The sequence below is a fragment of the Tasmannia lanceolata genome, unplaced genomic scaffold, assembly GCF_043159265.1.
Source record: "Tasmannia lanceolata isolate RefF3 unplaced genomic scaffold, GAP_Taslan_0.1 ptg000020l, whole genome shotgun sequence".
Lineage (NCBI taxonomy): Eukaryota > Viridiplantae > Streptophyta > Magnoliopsida > Canellales > Winteraceae > Tasmannia > Tasmannia lanceolata.
This window is the reverse complement of record NW_027518697.1, coordinates 23,625,205-23,649,238: the sequence shown is the minus strand read 5'-3', so window position 1 is coordinate 23,649,238 and position 24,034 is coordinate 23,625,205. Positions and strand designations below refer to the sequence as shown.

Below are 24,034 nucleotides of genomic sequence, written 5' to 3'. Positions count from 1 at the left end.
TGTACTTCTTTATTGAATCTATGTTTGTTCTAGACACATGATTAAGTCATTATGGATGACGTTCTTGCTTAAGTGATGGTTTCTAAGTATGTATTTGTGCTTATTCTAGCATTTTCCAAAGTTTCATCATTTGCATATGTTTCCATATGTTTCTGTGATTTTACAAGATTTCCACCGGAACCGAAATATTTCTGTTTCCGTGCCGACCGAAACTGTAATTTAAAACCTTAATAATGTCCTTACACTCAACAAAACGTGATTTCTGAACACAAAAAGTCATTGTATCATGTTATCCATTGCCCCAAATAATCTTGCGGAGAATTTGTGTTTAGTGTCCATTTGGTCTCTTGAAATACGGACTTATGTTTTGAAAAAATGCACATTAAACTCTATGGTAGATGCCCTAGTTATAAATATGATGCCAAGCATAGTTTGCAACAAGGGTTTTCTCCAAGGGAAAAAGAAGTGAAAGCGGGAGAAAATCAATTAGAAAGATTGTTCTCTCTATTCTTAATTCAAGCAAAACTTGTAGCTTGAAAAGAAACCCCTACAATCATCCCATCCAAATAAGTGAACCTAGTTTTAAACTAAGATATTTCCTTTTCACCAATGCTTGTACTTAGTGACGTCTATTGATAGAGAAACTACTAGCCAACCAATTTCATATAAAATAAAACCTATTTATTAATCGACCAACTTTCCTCAGCAACTCAACTCAACAAAGCCTTTGTCCCAAACTAGTTGGGGTCGGCTAAATGAATCCTTTAGAAAACTTTCATGAAGAGGGTGGAAGGAATCTATCAGGCTCTAATCCTGGCTCTAGTTGGGTTCTTCTACGTGGATCAGTTTCTTCCATTCTATCCTTCGAAGGTCATGTTCTCTGTTTTGTTCCTAGCTATGAAGTCTTTCCTCACTGTTTCTACCCAAGTTGTTTTCGGTCTGCCCCTACCTCTTTTTACTCCATCAATTTGGCATGAGTCGCCTCTTCTCATCGGAGCATCCAAAGGCCTGCGTTGGATATGTCCAAACCATCTTAAGCGGTGCTCTCTCATCTTCTCCTCAATTGGTGCGACCCCGAATGTCTTCATTTTTAATTCTATCTAACCTTGTGTGGCCGCATATTCATCGAAGCATTCACATCTCCGCTATACTCATCTTATGCACATGCTGCTTCTTGGTGGCCCAACATTCTGAGCCGTACAGTATGGCTGGCCTCACAGCTGTCTTATAAAACTTTCCCTTCAACTTGGTAAGGATTTTACGGTCGCACAGGACTCCTGAGGCAAGCTTCTACTTCAACCAACTTGCTCTTATTTTATGGTTAACATCCTCTTCAATCTCTCCTTCATTATGTAGAATTGAACCAAGATAGCGAAAGATATCCCTCTTAGGTACCTCCTGTCCAGTCATATTTACTACATCCTCAACCCGCCTCCTTACATTACTAAAGTTGCATTCCATATATTATGCCTTAGTCCTACTCAGTCTAAAACCCTTGGATTCCAAAGTAATTCTCCACAACTCTAACTTAGCATTTTTTTCGGCTTTGGTTTTGTCAATTAATACTATTTCATTTGCAAATAACGTACACCACGGCACCTCATCCTGGATACCCTCTGTAAGCTCATCCATAACTAGCGTAAAAAGATCTAATTTAATCGACCAACTTTCCTAAAACGTCTAATCGAACTTCAAAACTCCTAGGCTCGATCTTATTAAATTAGTTACTTCCTAATTCCGTTGACTACTACTAATTGAATTTGGGAGCAATTCTTTGATTTTGGAGTTCTAGATAATGGAATATTAAAAAATGGTGTTTGGTAAAAAACAATTTTTTGGAACCATTCAAACAAAAAAAAAAACGATTTTTTAGAGCAACTCTCCAATTTTTGCCTTTCGTAAGCGCATTTTGGCCTACTTTTTTGGAGCAAAATGGAGTCACTCCGTGGAAGTTATCCCGGTGTTCCAGTAATAAAATCAACAGAAAAACATAGCCTATCAAGTTCCCAAAACCTGCCCAACAAATAATAACAAATCAGGAAAGTCTCTTGGAAAGTTAGGACCTTCTATTGCTTGATATTGATGACATTGTGAAGATTTTGCCAACATTTTGATTGGAAAGCCAATGGTTAGTCCTTTTTTTTATTCCTTGGTTTGACTGGGTTGTACCTTGATTTGCATCATGTTGTCTTGGTTGGAGAAAACTCAACCTCAAGTTTGAGTCACTCTAGCTTTCCAACAACTTTTGGTTAAGGTACTACACTTTGTCATTTCAAATCCACGGGCTCCTCCTAACACTGAACTATATATTTGCTTATAACAATGGTTTTCAATTTTCCCGAAATGACCGAAATGATTCCATTTCCATCCCCACCGAAACAAAATCTACATGATTTCCTTTTACGTCATTATTTCCCCAAAATTTTGACCCAAATTCCTGATATTCGATAGAAATTCCCAAAATTCGACCGAAGTTCCCAAAATTTGATCGAAAATTTCCAAAATTCGACCGAAATAGTCGGAATGACCAAAAAAATAGAAAGATATTATTTGCACTTCATTTTTTTCGAATTTTGGGAATTTTGATCAAATTTGCATTTCATTTCATTTCATTAATGTAGAGAATGATCTTTGATAGGTAACATCATTAAACTGCACAATAGAGTAACCATATCTTTTAGTATGGGATGTCAAATCGGCATGAGACCAATAATACCTCGTAACTCTATTCGGTATTGACATAGAGTTGGGGTCCTTAGAGGGGAGACTACTCATTGTACTTTCTTATACGTCTTTACATTGTACTTTTAATCGAATTGTACTGTTCTAGCCTTTTATACATGCGCGACAACGCATGTCACTAGGTGTTCGATGTGATTAAGCCAGTATGGATGGTTTTATTGCTTATGCGATTGTTTCTAAGTATATATTTGTGCTTATTCTAGCATTTCCCAACGTTTCATCTTAAAATTTGTTCACTTGCACATTTTTTTAAGAAAATAATTAAAAAATCTCAACATTTGCATATGTTTCCATATGTTTCCGTGATTTTACAAGATTTCCATCGAAACCGAAATTATTCTGTTTCCGTGCCGACCGAAACTGAAACTGAAATTTAAGACCTTGCTTATAACTACGATGCAATGACAAAAATCCAAACCCGACTTCATTGACTTGTTTGGCGAATCTTGAGACCAACGCTTGACTTGACCTGCTTGTCTGCACGTCTCCCTCATTTAAAAGAGAATGTGGCTTTTGTCAGCTGGCCACTTTGAGAAGATCTTGTGATATTGTTATTTCTTTGTTTTTCCTGTTTATTATGCTGTTTTACACCTCGTCCTATTGCTTTCTTGTTTTGCTCCACTGGCTTTTGTGCATGCATACTATATATTTCCTCTATTATCACGTCAATGATTATGATGATCAACATCCGGATCATTCAAATATGATCCCAACACAGACTATCTTTTTTTCTTTAGCACGAACAATTTTTTTTGGGAAAATGACAAAAAAAGCCCTCTTTTGCACGAATGTTAAAAAAACAGTGGTAATTTGAAAAGGACCAAAGAAGAGTGCTTTTCACCGTTCATGTATTTGGAAGGACCGAAATGCCCGTCACCCTTTTTCAATAAACTATTCACATCTATTATTTTATTCTTACTTTTTGAAACTTACCTTTCTCTTTCCTTTACCTATCCCTTTTTTGACGGAAAAACCCACGATTTCATCCGTGGAGCCCGCCGTTGAAGCCCGGCCTCCGTTTTTTGCACGCCGGTGAATCCCGCCGTTGAAGATCGGCTGCCGTTTTTCCACTCCGTTGAAGTAGGTTTTCTCATCTTCCATTGCTTCATAGGTTATTTTTAACAGATTTGAGAGATGCAAAACCCATTGCTTCAATGGGTTTTACAGATGTGAGAGATTGAAAACCCATTGCTTCATATGTTTTCTCATCTTCTATTGCATCATAGATTATGCATGTTAGGGTTTTGCGAAACCTTTTTTAACCACTATTTAGGGTTATCTTAGGGTTTTGCAGAACCTTTTTCAACCACTATATAAGGTTTTGTTGAGGTTTTGCAAAACCAATTTCAACCATTATATATTAGAATAATAGGTGGTGTGATACTGCCCTTCGAAGTGAGGGATGTAGCACAGATTTTAGGGTTAAGTATGGTAGGCGAAAGAATAAAAATTTACTGGGGTAGCACGGATCATGTGGAAGGTTGGAGGTTTAGTGGCTTAACATCTACCTTTGATGAGATTTTGGTAGTAATTCATGCTGAGGTAGATTCAATTGAGAAAGAATTGGTAGTGGCGACTGTGAAGCATATCTTCTTGCTATTGTTTAGCACTTTTTTGTTCTCTCAGACAGGTCATAAGACCTCTTCTTGCCTCTTCCGCTACATAGATATGGGGAGCGTATGAAATGTTGCGTGGGCATACGTCGTGTATGAGGACTTGATAAGGTCATTAGATTCATATGCTGACAAGGAAAAGGGCAACATACTCGGATGCTCTATTCTATTACAGGTGAACTTCACAAACTCTTTATACTTCAAATATTTTGTAACTGATTTCTTATCTAATAAATAACCATGTTATCATTTCAGGTATGGAGATTTGAGCATACCACCCCTGTGGAAACCTGCTCATCCAGATGCGAGTCCACGTCTATTGAAGTGGACCGCTAAGATGGATACGAGGAGGAAGGAGCACAGTACTTTGATTGACATTATCTCTGATGGGATGCTGGCACCGTCAAAGGTATGTATTTTGGTTGTGTATTGCCATATTATAGTCATTGTGCTAACTGAAAAACAAAATGGATTTCAGGTGGTGAGGAGGCTAAAGCCTCTTGCAATAGAAGAACGCCTATTAGAAGGCGAAGAAGCAGTAACCAGCTCCCTTGATGTGCTGGGAGGTGGAGACGATGGCGTCCGTGCCTATATTGGCAATCAATTATCATTTTTAGTGAATTTCCAATGTGTTGTTGATCCTAATCTAATACTGTGCGATGGAATTCTCATTCCAACTAATCAGAAAAGAGGAAAGTTTGAAAAAAGGCACATGGGAAAGAGAAGGAAGATGTGGGAAAGAAAGGTGTTTCCATTAGAGAATTCAATTTGTTCAAGATGAGAGCTTAGAAGCAGGAACCTTCTCTTGGGGTGTCGCTCCCACCTCAGAATCTCGATTCGGCGCTCCTTAAGAAGGAGCTTCCAAGGAGTGCCACCCCAGTGAGACGGAAAACGCTCTAATGACGCTCCCATCCTGCTTCTATTACTTTATAAGTCCCACCATCATGGCATCACAAACTTACTTACATCAAACTCCTCCAACGCTTCAAAGTACTTCATTGGAGCAAGCACATAGACTTGTGCAACTTTAGAAGGCTCGAGGAACAAAACAGCAGCACAATCGTGTGGAAAATAGGCTGCGTGGGCCATACCAAGCATGAATAGAGGCCCTGACTCCGGGTCATCCAACATTGAGTCTTTATCCCACACCTTCTTATTTGCCGGTTGAAAGCAAGACTATTCTAACTCTTTTTCACTGGTCAACTCTAGCTCCGGCCCCATAGAATGACGAGCACTCAGCCCCTTCATTTCATTGCTAGTTCACTTTAATTGCCTGCAATTCGACATTCCAGTTCGGGAAAGCAAATAAACAATTTGGGATCATTAAAGATAGTTCGAAAGGGAATTGGCCCTACTGCCCTACGGGCCTTGTCTGTCGCCTTATCCAGTAGGGCAGTAGGCCAATTCGGGAAGGAGGTGTGCACACAAATGAAGATGGTTAGAAATTAGCTTTTAGATGTACTTTAATTTTGAATGATACATAAGAAAATGGTTAGAAACTATTATTTTTCGATGTACTTAAATTTTAAAAGATATATAAAGAAAATTTACATACACGCTCCCATGGCGCTCCCAAACTTAGACTCTTCTATACCCCATGCTTCCCTGCTGCTGCCTCAGCCCTCGCCCCTGCCCCCACACCCGCTTCGTGCTTCTAAGGATGAGAGTAAGCAAAGTTGAATCGGAGTTGAAAGAACTAAAGAGGAGGAAGACTCCTGAGTTACATGATGAAGATGAAAGGGAGGATGGAGAGAAGACTATACAGAGAGAGAGAGTGGAGAGAAAGATGGGATGGTGAAAGAGATTGGAGAGAAAACTTTAGAGCGGGTGGAAGAAAGAAAAGGAAGAGACAAAGGCGGGGAGGTCAGCGAGATTGGAGAGAAAACAATAGGGAGAGTGGATGATAGGCATGGTGCAGACGAAGGAGCGGAGGTGAAAGATTTTTGATATAGTTGACAGTCAAGATATTGGAGGGGTAGTAGCCTTACTAATGGAAGCAGATTTTACCCATATGGAACATAAAGAAGAGGGGGTTCCTGGCAGCATTGTATGAGGGGTAAAGCAAGGCTTGAGGTCAAAGAAATCAGGCTCCGCTAAGAAGTTACCATTCACTTCACCTCCTAGGCAAAAGAAGAAGAATATCCATGGAGAAGTCAACCAACGAACATCCGATAAGCTTAAAGCTATTCGGGCCACTTTCTACTTGGTACGCTTTCTTACAACTTTATCTAATGCATCAACAGCTTCTAATAATACATATATGATTGTGTTGCAGTGACAAGGTCGTTGAAAGTTTAAGATATTTCATGTGTAAGGAAGACATCGAGACAATCTTGAAACCTCGAGGGGGTGGTTTAACTTAACTGGCCTGACATTGACTACTGATTTAAAAATGTAATCTGCTGACATACATCTTAATTTGTAGGTTATCAACGTTTACACAGATTATATAAACAAGAGGGATGAAGATACAAGTACAAGAGAAGAAAGATGGACATGAGCTGCTATTACTACCAATTTATACGTAAGACTAATTCGATATATATTAATTGATTCTATTCAATAGATTGCATACTGTCTCATTGTTCCTTTTTGTTGTACAACAATGTATATCCGACAACAACTATGCCGAGCCCGAGACGGTTGCCAAATACGTTCAACGTCTACAGGAAATCCCACCTTCAGAAGTAAGAAGAGTCACCATCTAGGCAGCACGGGTACTCTCTCGGGGCTCCCGTACCCGCACCCGACACGTGTGGGGTGCGAGTACGTCTGGGTACATCCGGGTACGCCCCGAGTACGTCCGGGGTACGTACCCCATTTTTTTAAAAAAAAAAAAAATAGTTTTGGTGGCTGGGTGCGTGTCGGGTGCGCACCACGCGTACCCGACACGTCCTGCTTCTTTCTGCTGCTTCTCTTTCCTCTCCTGTACTTCTCTCTACTTTCCTGTACTCGGTATTTACATGTAAACCATTTACTTAAGATTTACATGTAAATAACGGAATACCCCCCTTTTGGATTTATTAAAAATAGTTTCAACACCCAAATCTAAAAGGAAAAAAAAGTCAACTCTCCAGTTCTAGTACAAAATTCGAAGAAAAAGGATTGGGTCAAAATTTTAACTTTCTTAACTTCCAAACGATGGGGTATTTTTCAAATTTTAAAAATTCATAAAATCTATTTTGTCCAAACATTATTAAATCCCAAAAGTCCGGTAAAAAATATCTCATAATTTGGTCTCTAAAAATTATTCATCTTGTCAGGGACTGGTCAACACACTAGTGATAGACTTTTTTTTTCTAATGAATGATTTATTGATGCCTCATGTTATGAAATATGGAACTTAATCACTTATGAAATGAAGAGTAATATTAGAATTTTCCATTTTGGTGATGTTATTGTTATTTGATTGCTCTACAATTTTTTTTTTATAATTTTTATAAATATATAATAAAATATTAAAATATATTATTATATTCGGCGTACCCGAACGTACCCGAACCCGGTTTTTTTGGCAAATCACGTACCCAATTACCCGTGTCGTGTCGTACCCTCACCCCGTACCCGTACCCGTGCTTCATAGGTCATCATTCCCATGAATATCCCCAGTCATTGGATCTTGCTAGAATTTGATATGGTTAAGGAATGCTTCATACTTTACAATTCTCTTGAACACGCAACATATCTTACGATGGCGAAGCCTATGGTAAGTACTTGAAACTTACTTTAATATCTTGTTTAACTGACATATACTAGAGACTTACTTTAATCTCTACTCAATTCCCCATATTGTCGTTTGCTCAGAATGGGAGTCCAATAGCTGCGAAAATAGTCCTAATTTGAACGCTAATTGGTAGGTGTGGCTTTATCAGTGACTCTGGTGGTTGTTTATTAAGAGTAAATTAAATAATTTTGGCTTGGGCAAATTACCTAGTAAGAGTAATTGTGGTGACAAATTGACTCGAGTGTAGAGTTCTGTCGGGTTGAATGTCTTCAAAACATTGGTTGTGAATTAGATTACGTATGTATGAGGAAAATGAAATAGCGGTCGTCTTCGACAGAACAGTAGTTTCGAAAGAGCCTCTGGAATCGACTCCGCTTGTTTTTTTTTTTGGCCCAAGAAAGCTTGACCGGAACAGTAGTTTAAATGTCGACTCCAAAGTTGGAGTCGACACTATATATTTAAAACTGTTTTTTTTTTCGTTGATTCTGGAATCGCCTTCGACATAACAGTAGTCTTAAAGCCGATTCCTGAATCGACTCCGCTTGTGTGTTTTGGGCCCAAACAAAACTTGACAGAAACAGTAGTTTCGACGTCGACGCTGGAGTCGACTTTTCTTAAAACAGTCGTTTCAAAGACGATTCCAGAGCCGACTCGCTTCCTTTTTTTTTAAACGTAACCCTAGAACCGATACCGATGTGCTATTTAAGTTCCACTACCCTAACTTCCCGAAACCAAATACTCGAAGAGAAAGCCTCAGGCCTAAGCGAAAGGGAAAAATTGCCTCTCTAGCCCCAAACCCTCAAAAACCCTACAACCCAACATCCCACTTCCCCACCATGAACCCCAAAAGCGGGAAGGGAAAGGGCAAAATTGCCGAGGGAAGCGCAGAGCCTTCCACTGATGCGAAAGCCGATGGAGAAAGCGAGGTTCTCAAGCTCGATCACGTGTCTTTGTAAACGACGAAGCGAAAAAGCTCTACCATGAATTAGGGTTTCACGAGGTCTTATCCGGGCGGTATGTAAATATTCCTGCATTGCATCGTTATGAGATCTGTTCCTTTTTTATTTTCAAGGGCGGAGCTCTATACTAGGTTTGAAGAAACTGATTTATCCGGACTTGATACGTATGTTTTATGCCCATTTAACGATTTCTGATGACTTGTCGACCCTTGAGTCCAATGTAAACTCCGTTCCTATTAAACTGCATAGGCAACTCTTCTGTGAAATCATGGACATGGAAGACTGTGGCAAATTAGTTTATTTTTGGACGGAAGACCTTAGTCGAAATTATGCTCTTGATGAAGCTATTACTCTGAAATCTGTATAGACTACGATCCTAAATTTGATGTTCGTTCACAACACCTCAAGTACAAGCCTCGAATACTGCACAAAATCCTCGCCTACAACATTACTCCTCGATCTGTAACTTTTAACGTTGTGCGCCCTTTCGAGGCCTTCATCCTCTATTGCCTCGTTACCCATCAGAAAACCAATCTTGGTAACATAATATTCCATTATATGAGTGAAGTCACAGGTCGAACTAGAGCGCCTCTACCTTTCGGTATGATCCTTACTTCCATATTTGAGCACTTTCAAGTACTCATACACGACGAATTTACGAAGGATCCATCCCCTCCTATTGATGCCGCTTCACTGAAGAAGATGAGGCTTGGTCTACCTGCTGTTGCACAAGGGCAAGGTGTTACCGAAGAGTTCATCATGCAGCAGTTCTCGGCGCTTAAGAGCGTTATGATCCGTCAGCACAAAGAGGTGCTCACACGAATGACTGCTCAGGACAACAAGATTGGCGCCATAGAGAATGTACTGATTCAGTGGAAGAAGGATTGAGAGGAAGCGGAGCAGGATGAGGAAGAAGCGGAGCAAGATGATGATGAGTAGATTGACGGAGATGATGTTTTCTTCATGATAGTTTTTTATCGTTTTCGGAATGCAACTTTTGGTTAGGTTTTGGAAAGTTTTTCATCTTATGGGGAATGCAAACAGGATAGCTTTTGAATAGTTTTTCATTATGCGATGTATTCATGATGGACTCATGGTCCCCTCTTCGTGTAATCTTCCTATGGAATATCAATATATATATATATATATATATATATATATATATTTATCAGTTTGACACATTTATACTTACAAAAGGAATGGCGGGATATACCCGAACACAAAGCAACACCTCCTTACAAAAAGAACGGAGGTGGGCAGGATATACCGGTTCAAAAACCACATTTAAAACTTACAAAAAGAATGGGTGCTGCGTGTTATAACAGAGCTCCCAAAAATCCTCTCATAGCTACACAAAGAACGGAGGTTGGCAGGATATACCGGACCTACAAGAATATTTACACCGATCAATTAAATGTAGGTAGTATTATGGAGAATCGTCATTGAGTAATAATTCAGGTTCGGAAGGCCTAATAGGACTCACATTAGCTCGATGATTGACGAGAGGAGGATTTTTGCATGATCGTTTATTATGTCCCGGTTGGCCGCATGTACTACAGTTGTGATGTGATCCTATTTGTAACCCTTTCTCCAACCGACATTTACGAGGTCGTCCAGGTTGTCGACTTACCAGTGGTGGCAATACTAATGTCAAACGATTGGGAGGCTCCGGCCATTGTGATCGATCAAGCGTAGGATGAACCACCCGCTCATATGTTTTCCGATACGTATCGGCGAAGAAGGGTCCAAATGGTTCATCCCCATGGCTGCTATGGGCATGACCGCACGACAATCCCATCATTTGGAACACATCACATGTACATGTACATGTTTTGTTTTCTATGTCCACATAATCCGCATTAGTTAATGACCTCACTTCATATTCTGTCCAACCACTATTTACACTTACGAAACACTATGTAAAGACAGAATATGAAGTGAGGTCATTAACTAATGCGGATCATGTGGACTTAGAAAACAAAACATGTACATGTGGCATGTTCCAAACGATGGGATTGCCATGCGGTCATGCCATATCAGCCATGGCGATGAACCATTTGGACCCATATCTATATTGCCAGGATTGGTTCTTCGCCGATACGTATCGGAAAACATATGAGGGGGTGCTTCATCCTACGCTTGGTCGATCACAATGGCCGGAGCCTCCCCCAATCGTTTGACATTAGTATTGCCACCACTGGTAAGACGACAACATGGACGACCTCGTAAATGCCGGTTGGAGAAAGGGTTACAAATAGGATCACATCACAACTGTAGTACATACGGCCAACTAGGACATAATAAACGATCATGCAAAAATCTTCCTCTCGTAAATCGTCGAGCTAATGTTACTCCTATTAGGCCTTACGAACCTGTGCAGAACAGGTATGCATATTAATTGTGTTGAAATATTACTCATTGATGATTCTCCATAATACTACCATCATTTAATTGATCGGTGTAAATATTCTTTTAGGTCCAGTATATCCTGCCAACCTTCGTTCTTTGTGTAGCTATGAGAGGATTTTTGGGAGCACTGTTATAACACGCAGCACCCATTCATGTTGTAAGTTTTAAATGTGGTTTTTGATCCGGTATATCCTGCCAACCTCCGTTCTTTTTGTAAGGAGGTGTTGCTTTGTGTTCAGGTATATCCCGCCATTCCTTTTGTAAGTATAAATGTGTCAAACTGATATATATATATATATATATATATATATATATATATATATATATATATATATATATATATATATATATTGATATTCCATACGAAGATTACATGAAGAGGGGACCATGAGTCCATCATGAATACATCGCATAATGAAAAACTATTCAAAAGCTATCCCGATTGCATTCCCCATAAGATGTAAAACTTTCCAAAACCTACCCAAAAGTAATATTCTAAAAATAATAAAAAACTATCCAAAAACTATCATGAAGAAAGCATCTTCTCTGTCAATCTACTCATCATCCTGCTATGCTTCCTCCCAATCCTTCTTCCCCTGAATAGGTACATTCTCTATGGCGCCAATCCTATAGTCCTTAGCAGTTATTCGTGTGAGCACCTCATTGTGCTGACGGGTCATAATGTTCTCAAGCGCTGAGAACTGTTGCATGATGAACTCTTCGGTTACACCTTGCCCTTGTGCAGCGGCAGGTAGACCAAGCCTCATCTTCTTCAGTGAAGCGGCATCAATAGGAGGGGATGGATCCTTCGTAAATTCGCCGTGTAAGGGTACTTGAAAGTGCTCAAATATGAAAGTAAGGATCATACCGAAAGGTAGAGACACTCTATTTCGACCTGTGACTTCACTCATATAATGGAATATTATGTTACCAAGATTGGTTTTCTGATGGGTGACGAGGCAATATAGGATGAAGGCCTCGAAAGGGCGCACAACGTTAAAAGTTACAGATCGAGGAGTGATGTTGTAGGCGAGGATTTTGTGCAGTATTCAAGGCTTGTACTTGAGGTGTTGTGAATGAACATCAAATTCAGGATCATAGTCTATACAGATTTCCGAGTATATAGTAGCTTCATCAAGAGCATAATTTCGACTAAAGTCTTTTGTCCAAAAATAAACTAGTTCGCCACTGTCTTCCATGTCCATGGTTTCACAGAAGAGTTGCCTATGCAGTTTAATGGGAACGGAGTTTACATTGGATTCAAGGGTCGACAAGTCATCAGAAATCGTTAAATGGGCATAAAACATACGTATCAAGTCCGGATAAATCAGTTTCTTCAAACCTAGTATAGAGCTCCGCCCTTGAAAATAAAAAAGGAACCGATCTCATAACGATGCAATGCTGAAATATTTACATACCGCCCGGATAAGACCTCGCGAAACCCTAATTCATGGTAGAGCTTTTTCGCTTTGTCGTTTACAAAGACATGTGATCGAGCTTGAGGACCTCTCTTTCTCCCTCCGTCTTTCGCATCAGTGGAAGGCTCTGCGCTTCCCTCGACGATTTTGCCCTTTCCCTTCCCGCTTTTGGGGGCCATGGTGGGGAAGTGGGATGTTGGGTTGTAGGGTTTTTGAGGGTTTGGGGCTAGAGAGGTGGTTTTCCCCTTTCGCTTAGGCTTGAGGCTTTCTCGTCGAGTATTTGGTTTCGGGAAGTTAGGGTAGTGGAACTTAAATAGCACGTCGGTATCGGTTCTAGGGTTTCGTTTTAAAAAAAAAGAAGCGAGTCGACTCCAGAATTGTCTTTGAAACGACTGTTTTAAGCAAAGTCGTCGTCGAAACTACTGTTTCGGTCAAGTTTTGTTTGGGCCCAAAACACACTAGCGGAGTCGATTCTGGAATCGGCTTTAAGATTACTGTTTTGTCGAAGGCGACTCCAGAGTCGACTCCAAAAAAATAGTTTTAAATATATAGAGTCGACTTTGGACTCGACATTTAAACTACTGTTCCGGTCAAGCTTTCTTGGGCCAAAAAAAAAAAAAGTATAGTCGATTCCAGAGTCGCCAATAGAAACTATTGTTCTTTCAAAGGCGACTCCAGAGTCTACTCCGAAGCTGCTGTTTCATTTTCCTCATTCATAAGTAATCTAATTCACAACCAATGTTTTGAAGACACTCAACCCGATAGAACTCCACACTCGAGTCAATTTGTCACCACAATTACCCTTACTATGTAATGTGCCGAAGCCAAAATTATTTAATTTACTCTGAATAAATAACCACCAGTCATTGATAAAGCCACACCTACCATTTAGCATTCAAATTCGGACCATTTTCGCAGCTATTGGACTCCCATTCTGAGCAAACGACAACATGGGGAATTGACAAGATATTAAAATAAGTCTCTAGTATCTGTCAGTTAAATAAGATATTAAAGTAAGTATCCAGTACTTACTATGGGCATCGTCATCGTAAAATATGTTGCGTGTTCAAGAGAATTGTAAAGTATGAAGCATTCATTAACCATATCCAATTCTAGCAGGATCCAATGACTGGGGACATTCATGGGAATAAGGACTCTTCTTACTTCTGAAAGTGGAATTTCCTGTAGACGTTGAACGTATTTGGCAACCGTCTCGAGTTCGACATAGCTGCTGTCGGATATACATTGTTGTACAACGAAAAGGAACAATGAGACAGTATGCAATCTACTGAATAGAAGCAATGCATATATATATCAAATTAGACTTACGTATAATTGGGTAGAAATGGCAAGGCATGTCCATCTTCCTTCTTTTGTACTTGTATCTTCATCCCTCTTGTTTATATAATCTGTGTAAACGTTGATAACCTACAAATTAAGATGTATGTCAGTAGATTAGATTTTTAAATCAATAGTCAATGTCAGGCCAGTTAAGTGAATTAAATGTCTAACTTAAGGGAGAACTTAACCACACTCGAGGTTTCAAGATTGTCTCGATGTCTTCCTTGCACATGAAATATCATAAACTTTCAACGACCTTGTCACTGCAACACAATCAAATGAGTATTGTTAGGAGTTGTTGATGCATGGCATAAAGTTGTAAGGAAGCCTACCAAGTAGAATGCGCCCGAATAGCTTTGAGCTTATCGGATGTTTGTTGGTTGACTTCTCCATGGATATTCTTCTTGTTTCTCATACGATGCTGCCAAGAACCCCCTCTTCTTTCTGTTCCATATTGGTAAAATCTGCTTCCATTTGTAAGGCTACTACCCCTCCAATATCTTGAATGTCAACTATATGAAAAATCTCTTTCACCTCCGCTCCTTCGTCTCCACCCTGCCTATCATCCACCCTCACTATTGTTCTCTCCAATCTCACTGACCTCCTCACCTTGTCTCTTCCTTCTCTTTCTTCCACCTGTTCTAAATGTTTCTCTCCAATCTCTTTCACCATCCCATCTTTCTCTCTACTCTCTCTTTGTATAGTCTTCTCTCCATCCGCCCTTTCATCTTCATCATGTAACTCAGGAGTTTTCCTCCTCTTTAGTTCCTTCAACTCCGATTCAACTTTGCTTACTCTCATCTTCAACAAATTGAATTCTCTAATGGAAACACCTCTCTTTCCCACATCTTCCTTCACTTTCCCATGTACCTTTTTTCAAACTTTCCTCTCTTCTGATTAGTCGGAATCAAAATTCCATAGCACAGTATTAGAGTAGGATCGACAACACAAATTGGAAATTCACTAAAAATGATAATTGATTACCAATATAGGCACGGATGCCATCGTCTCCACCTCTGTAATGGAAACATCAACCAGCACTTCAAGGGAGCTGGTTACTGCTTCTTCCCCTTCTAATAGGCGTTTTTCTGTTGCAAGAGGCTTTAGCCTAAGGTTGCCAAAGCGGGAATCTAAACGGGAATCGATAGCGGGAATCGAAGGCTCCCAGGGAAGAATCCTTCTCAAGGTTGCCAGAGCGGGAATCGAAAGCGGGAATCGAAGGCTCCCAGGGAAGAATCCTGCTTCCTTGCATTAACCTCCTCACCACCTGAAATCCATTTTGTTTTTCAGTTAGCACAATGACTATAATATGGCAATACACAACCAAAGTACTTACATCTCACCTTTGACGGTGCCAGCATCCCATCAGAGATAATGTCAATCAAAGTACTGTGCTCCTTCCTCCTCGTATCCATCTTAGCAGTCCACTTCAATAGACGTGGACTCGCATCCGGATAAGCAGGTTTCCACAGGGGTGGTATGCTCAAATAGCCATACCTGAAATGATAACATGGTTATTTATTAGATAAGAAATCAGTTACAAAATATTTGAAGTATAAAGAGTTTGTGAAGTTCACCTGTAATAAAATCGAGCATCCGAGTATGTTGCCCTTTCCCTTGTCAGCATATGAATCTAATAACCTTATCAAGTCCTCATACACGATGTATGCCCACGCAAAATTTCCTACGCTCTACATATCTATGTAGCGGAAGAGGCAAGAAGAGGTCTTATGACTTGTCTGGGAACAAAAAAGTGCTAAACAATAGCATGAAGATATGCTTCACAGTCGCCACTACCAATTCTTTCTCAATTGGATCTACCTCGGCATGAATTACTGCCAAAATCTCATCAAAGGTAGATGTCAAGCCACTAAACCTCCAACCTTCCACATGATCCATGCTACCCCAGTAAATTTTTATTCTTTCGCCTACCATACTTAACCCTAAAATCTGTGCTACATCCCTAACTTTGAAGGGCAGTATCACACCGCCTATTCTAAACGCCTTAAGTTGTTTTTGCCAAGATCGCACCAAAATAGTCATAAGTTTTTTGTGCTGTTTGACACCTTTTAGTTTGACCAAATGTCCAAATGGACTACTTTTTATCAAATCTTCATGCTCTTTCCTAAGTTTTAAGGACTGAATGCAGTCGTGAAAACGGGAAGGAGAACATTTAGATGAAACATAAATAGCATGCACATAAATGCATTATCGTAAAAGCGTAAACACTTACAAAAAATCGCTAATGAATGAATAAATGTACTGGTTGAAGTCATAGTTACTCACCATGATGTCAGCGTAGCCTTACTCCACCCTTCTTTGCCGAAACAAAACCATTGCAGTATGTGAACAGATGTTATACCGGAGTGGATGCATTATAAAGACAATAAAATATAGGCACTTTCAACCACTAATTACAGATTTCAACCAATAAACCACTACTACACCAGTTTCAACCACTAATTACAGATTTCAAACACTAATTTCTCATTATATACAGTTTGCACAAGTATTTCGATACTTTGAACCACTACATTGACACTTTCAACCACTAATTACATATTTCAACAACTAATTTGTTACTATAAACCACTATTACACCTACTTGGACCACTGTAGTAACTCTTAACCAATTAGAAACAATAATTACAGAGTTCAACCACTAGTTGGACACTTTCAACCACTAAATAGAAGATTTTAACCACATATTTGTAACTGTAAACCACTATTACACCTGGTTTCACATTTTCAACCACTATTTGGACACAATAGACACTTTGAACCGCGAAGCAGACACTTTGAACCACTAAGTAGACACTTTCAACAACGAAGTAGACACTTTCAACCACTAAATAGAAGATTTCAACCACTACATACGCTTTCAACCACTTAATAGAAGAATTGGACACTTTCAACCACTTAATAGAAGAATTGGACACTTTCAACCACTTAATAGAAGAATTGGACACTTTCAACCACTAAAACAGATTTCAACCACTATTACACCTGATTTCACATTTTGAACTACTATTTACACACTATAGAACATTGAATCACTAAAAAGACACTTTCAACCACTAATTATAGATTTCAACCACATTTCAAACAAATTAGATAATTATAGAGTTCAAGAACTATTTGGACACTTTCAACTACTAAACAGACACTTTCAACCACTAAATAGATACTAGTAACCACTAATATGTAATTGTTAGCCACAATATTACACTTGGTTTCACATTTTCAACCACTATTTGGATACTATAGAACACTTTGAATCTCTTTGAATCACTAAATAGATTAAGTTGAACCACTAATTACATATTTCAACCAGTAATTTGTTACTATTACACCTATTCCTACCACTATAGACACCCACTATAGACACTTTGAACCAATTTCAACCAATAAGTAAACATTTCAACTACTAATTCCTCACTAGAAACTACTATTTGAACACTATAAACCACTATTTCATAAATTGAACCACTATTTAGGAACTTTCAACCACTATTTGAACACTCTAAACCACTAGGGTTCTCAATAGTGGTTCCCCCCCACAAAAAAAACCCTAACAAAATCCTAAATAGTGGTTGAAATTGGTTTTGCAAAACCCTAACAAAATCCTAAATAGTGGTTGAAATTGGTTTTGCAAAACCCAAAAAAAACCCTAAATAGCGGTTGAAATTGGTTTTGCAAAACCCCAACAAAAAAACCCTAAATAGTGGTTGAAATTGGTTTTGCAAAACCCCAACAAAACCCTATATAGTGGTTGAAATTGGTTTTGCAAACCCCCACCAGAACCCTATATAGTGGTTGAAAAAGGTTTTGCAAAATCCTAAGATAACCCTAAATAGTGGTTGAAAAAGGTTTTGCAAAACCCTAACATGCATAATCTATGAATTAATGGAAGATGAGAAAACATATGAAGCAATGGGTTTTCAATCTCTCACATCTGTAATGGGTTTTACGTCTCTCAAATCTGTTAAAAATAACCTATGAAGCAATGGGTTTTGCGTCTCTCAAATCTGTTAAAAACAGTGGCCGATCTTCAACGGCGGAATTCACCAGCATGCAAAAAACGGAGGCCGGGCTTCAATGGCGGGCTCCATAGATGAAATCGTTGGTTTTTTTCGTCGAAAATAGGAGAGGTAAAGGAAAGAGAGAGGTAAGTTTCAAAAAGTAAGAATAAAATAATAGATTTGAACTGTTACCTTTCAAAAAAAAGAAAAAGAAAAAGATTTGAATGGTGAAGCTGACTCCCTTGCTAGATCAGGGGTTCATAAAGTGGGGGTTGGAGTGGTTTGACTTTCTTCCTCCGTGAGATATTTGTTTTGTTGTTTCCTTTGTAATCCTTTGTATTCTTTGAGGACCATCTCGGTTCTCTTTTTCAATATATTGCCATTTCAAAAAAAATAAAATAGATTTGAATAGTTTATTGAAGAAAGGTGAAGGGCATTTCGGTCCTTCCAAATACATGAACAGTGAAAAGCACTCTTCTTTGGTCATTTTCAAATCAACACTGCTTTTTTAATATTCGTGTAAAAGAGGGCTTTTTTTTGGTCATTTTCCCCAAAAAAAAATTGTTCGTGCTAAAGGAAAAAAGATAGTCTATTTTGGGATCATATTTGAATGATCCGGATGTTGATCATCATAATCATTGGCGTGATAATAGAGGAAATGTATAGTATGTATGCACAAAAGCTAGTGGAGCAAAACAAGAAAGCAATAGGACGAGGTGTAAAACAGCATAATAAACAGGAAAAACAAAGAAACTAGGAATTAAAGCAAAAGAGCATAACAATATCACAAGATCTTCTCAAAGTGGCCAGCTCACAAAAGCCACATTCTCTGTTAAATGAGGGAGACGTGCAGACAAGCAGGCCAAGTCAAGCGTTGCTCTCGAGATTCGCCGAACAAGTCAATGAAGTCGGGTTTGGATTTTTGTCATTGCATGGTAGTTATAAGCAAGGTTTTAAATTTAAGCACAAAACCATCAATAATGGCTTAATCACATCGAACACCTAGTGGCATGCGTTGTCACGCATGTATAAAAGGCTAGAACAGTACAAGTCGATAAAAAGTACAATGTAAAGAAGTATAAGAAAGTACAATGACTAGTCTCTCAAATCTGTTAAAAATAACCTATGAAGCAATGGGAGATGAGAAAACCTACTTCAACGGAGTGGAAAAACGGCGGCCGATCTTCAACGGCGGGATTCACCGGCGTGCAAAAAACGGAGGCCGAGCTTCAACGGCGGGCTCCATAGATGAAATCGTGGGTTTTTTCCGTCGAAAATGGAAGAGGTAAAGGAAAGAGAGTGGTAAGTTTCAAAAAGTAAGAATAAAATAATAGATGAGAATAGTTTATTGAAAAAGGGTGAAGGGCATTTCGGTCCTTCCAAATACATGAACAGTGAAAAGCACTCTTCTTTGGTCCTTTTCAAATCACAACTGCTTTTTTAATATTCGTGCAAAAGAGGCTTTTTTTTTGTCATTTTCCTTTTTTTTTGAAAGGTAAGTATAGTATATATATTAAAGGGGCCAGGGGCCCAAGAAAATGTACAAGAGGGAATTACGACTCAAAAAAAAAAAAAAAAAACAAAGAATCAAGGAGGGAGGAAATCAAATTTCTCTATGCTATCCTTAGATACCCCATACTTGGCTAATTTGTCGGCGATACCATTTGCGGATCTTCTCACATGATAGGCTTGTATATGAGAGTTACTGATGACGTCTTGAATTTCATCAAACCATGCAGAAAATCTCCTTGGGATTGGGTGAGATCCACTAATCCATCTAATTAGATTCTTCGAGCCCCCATCGATTTCAACTTTAGCGAGGTTATCATTTGATAATAGCTTTATACCATAATGAATGGCTCGTACCTCAGCGTCATTTGCATCTGAAATCCCAATAGGGCCCGAATATGCCCATATGAGTTTTCCAAGATCATCTAAGCACACCTCCGATACCGGACGGTCCCGGATTTCCCTAGCTTGAACCGTCAAAGTTCAATTTCCAAAATCCTTGCATCGGAGTTTCCCAAACCTGGTCCACCGGTGTGGCTTCCCTAGCCCCCCCATACCAAAGATCATATTCCGACACGAATGCAAAACTGGGAATGATCCTCACCCAAGAAACTATGAGAGCAATAACCTTGTTAAAGAGAAAGGCAGGTCTCTTAGAGAATCCTTTGAATACCCTTCCATTTCTTTCTTTCCAAAGTACCCACATTGTGGCAAGAAAGGAAACCTTCCAAAGAATTTTCCCTTTACCACTCCATGGAACCAAATCCGATTGATCAAACAAATCTTCTAGTTTGGCTGGGAGAACCCAAGCAACAACAAACTTGGATAATAATCTATTCCATACCTCTCTAGCAACCCTGCATTGCAATAACAAATGATCAACCGCTTCCCCCTCCTCGATGCACAAAGGACAATGATCGACAATCACTATGTTTCTCTTCCTTAAGAAATCCACAGTCTGAATTCTTAGAAGAATAGCCGCCCATGCAAAAGTTAGAACCATTGGAGGAGCCTGGATGCTCCAAACCTTAGCTACTTTAGAGGGTGTAGTACATGGCAACAAATGATGATAAAAAGATTTAACTGAGAAGACCCCTCCCGAGTTCCAGATCCATATTCTTTTGTCCCTACCAGAGCGTTTGATGTAGATTTTCTCCAACATGGCAAGCAACCTGTTGACGGAATCAAGCTCCCTGCCAAAGAAGTCTCTTCTAAAAGCAGGTGCCCAGATCACTTTACTCTCCTTTCGAACAAAGCAATCTTCGACGAGAACATCTTTGTCTAATGCCACAACAAACAAATCAGGAAACATGTCGCTCAAAGGTTTAGCTTCTCACCAAGCATCCCACCAAAATCTAATGCGATTTCCTGAGTACACCCTGAATTGTATTCCTTTTTCGAATTTAGGTTTTAGTTTCATCACTTCCTGCCACATAGTGGATCCCTTCTTCCTGAATTTGTCCCCTGATTCCCATTCACCTAACTTGGCACCGTAGTTGTTATCAATTACCTTAACCCATAGCTGGCCACTTTCCTCCCCAAACCTCCATAACCACTTTCCTAGTAAAGCTTGATTAGTTTCTCTGATTCTTCGAATTCCAAGTCCACCCGCCTTAATTAGTGTACATACTTTATCCCATTTTAGTAAAGGAATGCCCTTTTTTTCATTTGATCCGCCCCAAAGGAATCGTCTTTAAATTTTTTCCAATCTTAGCGCCTCACTAATAGGACATTTGACCATAGATAATTGATAAATCAGAATGTTTGCTAGGATAGCTTTGATTAAAGTGATTCTCCCTCCTCTGGATACGAGATTTCTTTTCCAAGTATCTAGTCTTCTCTCCACCCTTTCGACAATTGGTTCCCAGCATTCTTTTTTAGGGCACCCCATACCAAGTGAGAGGCCTAAATAAGTCGAGGGTAGGGAGTCTACCGCACAACCCAAGATGCCTGCCAAGTCAGTGATTGCTTCATGATTCATATTGATGCCAAACACCTTTGATTTATGGAAATTAGACCTTTGACCCGAAATCACTTCATAGCAACGCAAAATAGCTTTTAGGTTTGCAGTTTTCAACATATCAGGAGAACTGAACAATAGGGTATCATCAACAAACTGTAAATGCGAGATTTGTAAGTTCTTATGTCCAACTATAAATCCTTGAACAAGCCCTTTTTCCAAGAGAGTCTCAGCCACCACCACAAAAAGGAAGGGAGATAAATGATCTCCTTGCCTAAGGCCCCTAGAGGATTTGAAGAAGCCATAGGGAGAGCCATTAATAAGGACAGAAAACCAAGAAGAAATGCATTTCGAGATCCAGGAGCACCATTTCTCCCCAAACCCCATTCTTCCGAGCCAGTAGTCAAGGCAATCCCATTCCACCCGGTCATATGCTTTCTCCATATCAAGTTTGCATTCAATGCCCTTATAACCCATCTTAGCTTGAAAGTCAATCGCCTCATTCGCAATAAGGGAACAATTAAGGATCTATCTCTCGCCAACAAAAGCGCATTGGTTAGGGGAAATGATCTTATGTAGAACTCTCTTAATACGATCGGCCAACACTTTAGCTAATACTTTGTACAGACAACCAACCAAGCTAATAGGACGGAAATATTTCACACAATTTCCACCCTTCACTTTAGGAATGAGCGCCCCCATCCCTTTATCCAACTCCATCCCTTCACAAAACTGATGAAAGAAACTAATCACCTCTCCCTTCACATACTCCCATCATCTTTGAAAGAAAGCGACGCAAAAGCCTTCGAGACCTGGAGTTTTGTCCTTGTCCAACGAGAAAACTCCCTTCTGAATCTCTTCCTTAGAAAAAAGAGACTCCAATGCTTCACTATCCTGTTGCTCAAGGCGTCCAAACTCCACTCTATCGGGAAGAGGACGCAGGAGTTCTTCCGAAGAGTAAAGATTTTTATAGAAATCCACAACCTCTTTCGTGATGGCACCCTTATCTTCCGTTAATACGCCATCAACTTCCAACATTGGAATTCGATTCCTTCTTCTCACGCTAGCCATGGTATGGAAAGATGCCGTGTTCTTATCTCCTTCGTTCAGCCATTTTACTCTAGATTTTTGACGCCATGAAATTTCGTCTCGCAAAATTATTTGATTGAGTTCTTCCTTTAACTTTCCACTTTCTTCTATCTCCTCCTCACTTGCCGGACTCATCTCATCTTTAGTTATAATCTCATGAATGCAGGATGATAACCATACTTTAATTTCATTTTCACCTTCGCAATATCCTTGCTCCACTCCTTGAGTTTTTGCTTGATGAATCTAAGTTTCGATCCGATAACCACATCCGCCTTACCATAAACCGAATGCTCAGTCCACCATTGACCCATCTTCTCTGTCATCTTAGGAATTTCCAACCAAGCTAATTCAAATCTGAAAGGTGAAGGACCCCAAGAATCAAGTCTTGGATCTAATAGAATCGGGCAATGGTCAGAAGTAGTATGTTGGAGTGCACTCTGGCATATTTCAGGAAAACAACTGATCCATTATGAGCATATAAGAATTCTATCTAGCCTGCTTTTGCTTTCGTTTCTGGACCATGTGAATTGCACCCCCAACAATGGAATATCAATCAATTCATGTCTAGCAATGAAATTCGAGAAGGCTCGCATATTACAGCTGGATTTGGTGCATCCCCTTCTTTCCTCCACCAGCCTAATTTCATTAAAGTCCCCACCAAGGCACCATGGATGAGACCATTTTGCCCTTATCCCTTTCAATTCCTCCCATAGCAAATATTTCTTCGCTGTTAAGACCGGTCCATAAATGCCGGAGAAAGTCCAACATAACTTCTTGTTTAAGTCCTTTAGGACAACAGACATGGAGAACCTTCCGCACCACGAGTCAACCAACTCCAGGAGGGCTGCGTCCCATGCAACAATAATCCCCTCTGACGCACGCACTGCATCTCTAGACATGAAATCCCAATGACTCGGAACCCCCAACCCCTTGATGGTTGCTCTACTAACGTTGGACCACTTCGATTCTTGGATGCTAAGAATGTTAGGTTTATGCTTTTTTAGTGGCTCTTTAACTTGGGCCTGCTTATCAAGGGTGCCCAACCCATTACAGTTCCAAGAGAGAATCTTCATGGAGAACGGTAATGACCTTTACCTGACCCCTTGACGGAGCACTTTCCGTCTCCACAAATTGCTTTGCCCCTGGCAGCACTCCTTGAAGAAGCTTCATAATTAACATCGGATTTCAGCCTAGCAAGTTCCCTCATTACCTTCTTTGACACCTCCCTCGCAGACGAATCACCTGCAT

At 39.7% G+C, this 24,034-nt stretch overlaps 1 protein-coding gene across 5 annotated transcripts in view; it reads left to right on the top strand.

The window, feature by feature from the left end:
* Positions 1-24,034, top strand: part of BTR1L (binding to TOMV RNA 1L (long form)) — a 69,016-nt gene that overhangs the window by 13,832 nt on the left and 31,150 nt on the right. The gene's annotated exons all lie outside the window — the stretch shown is intronic.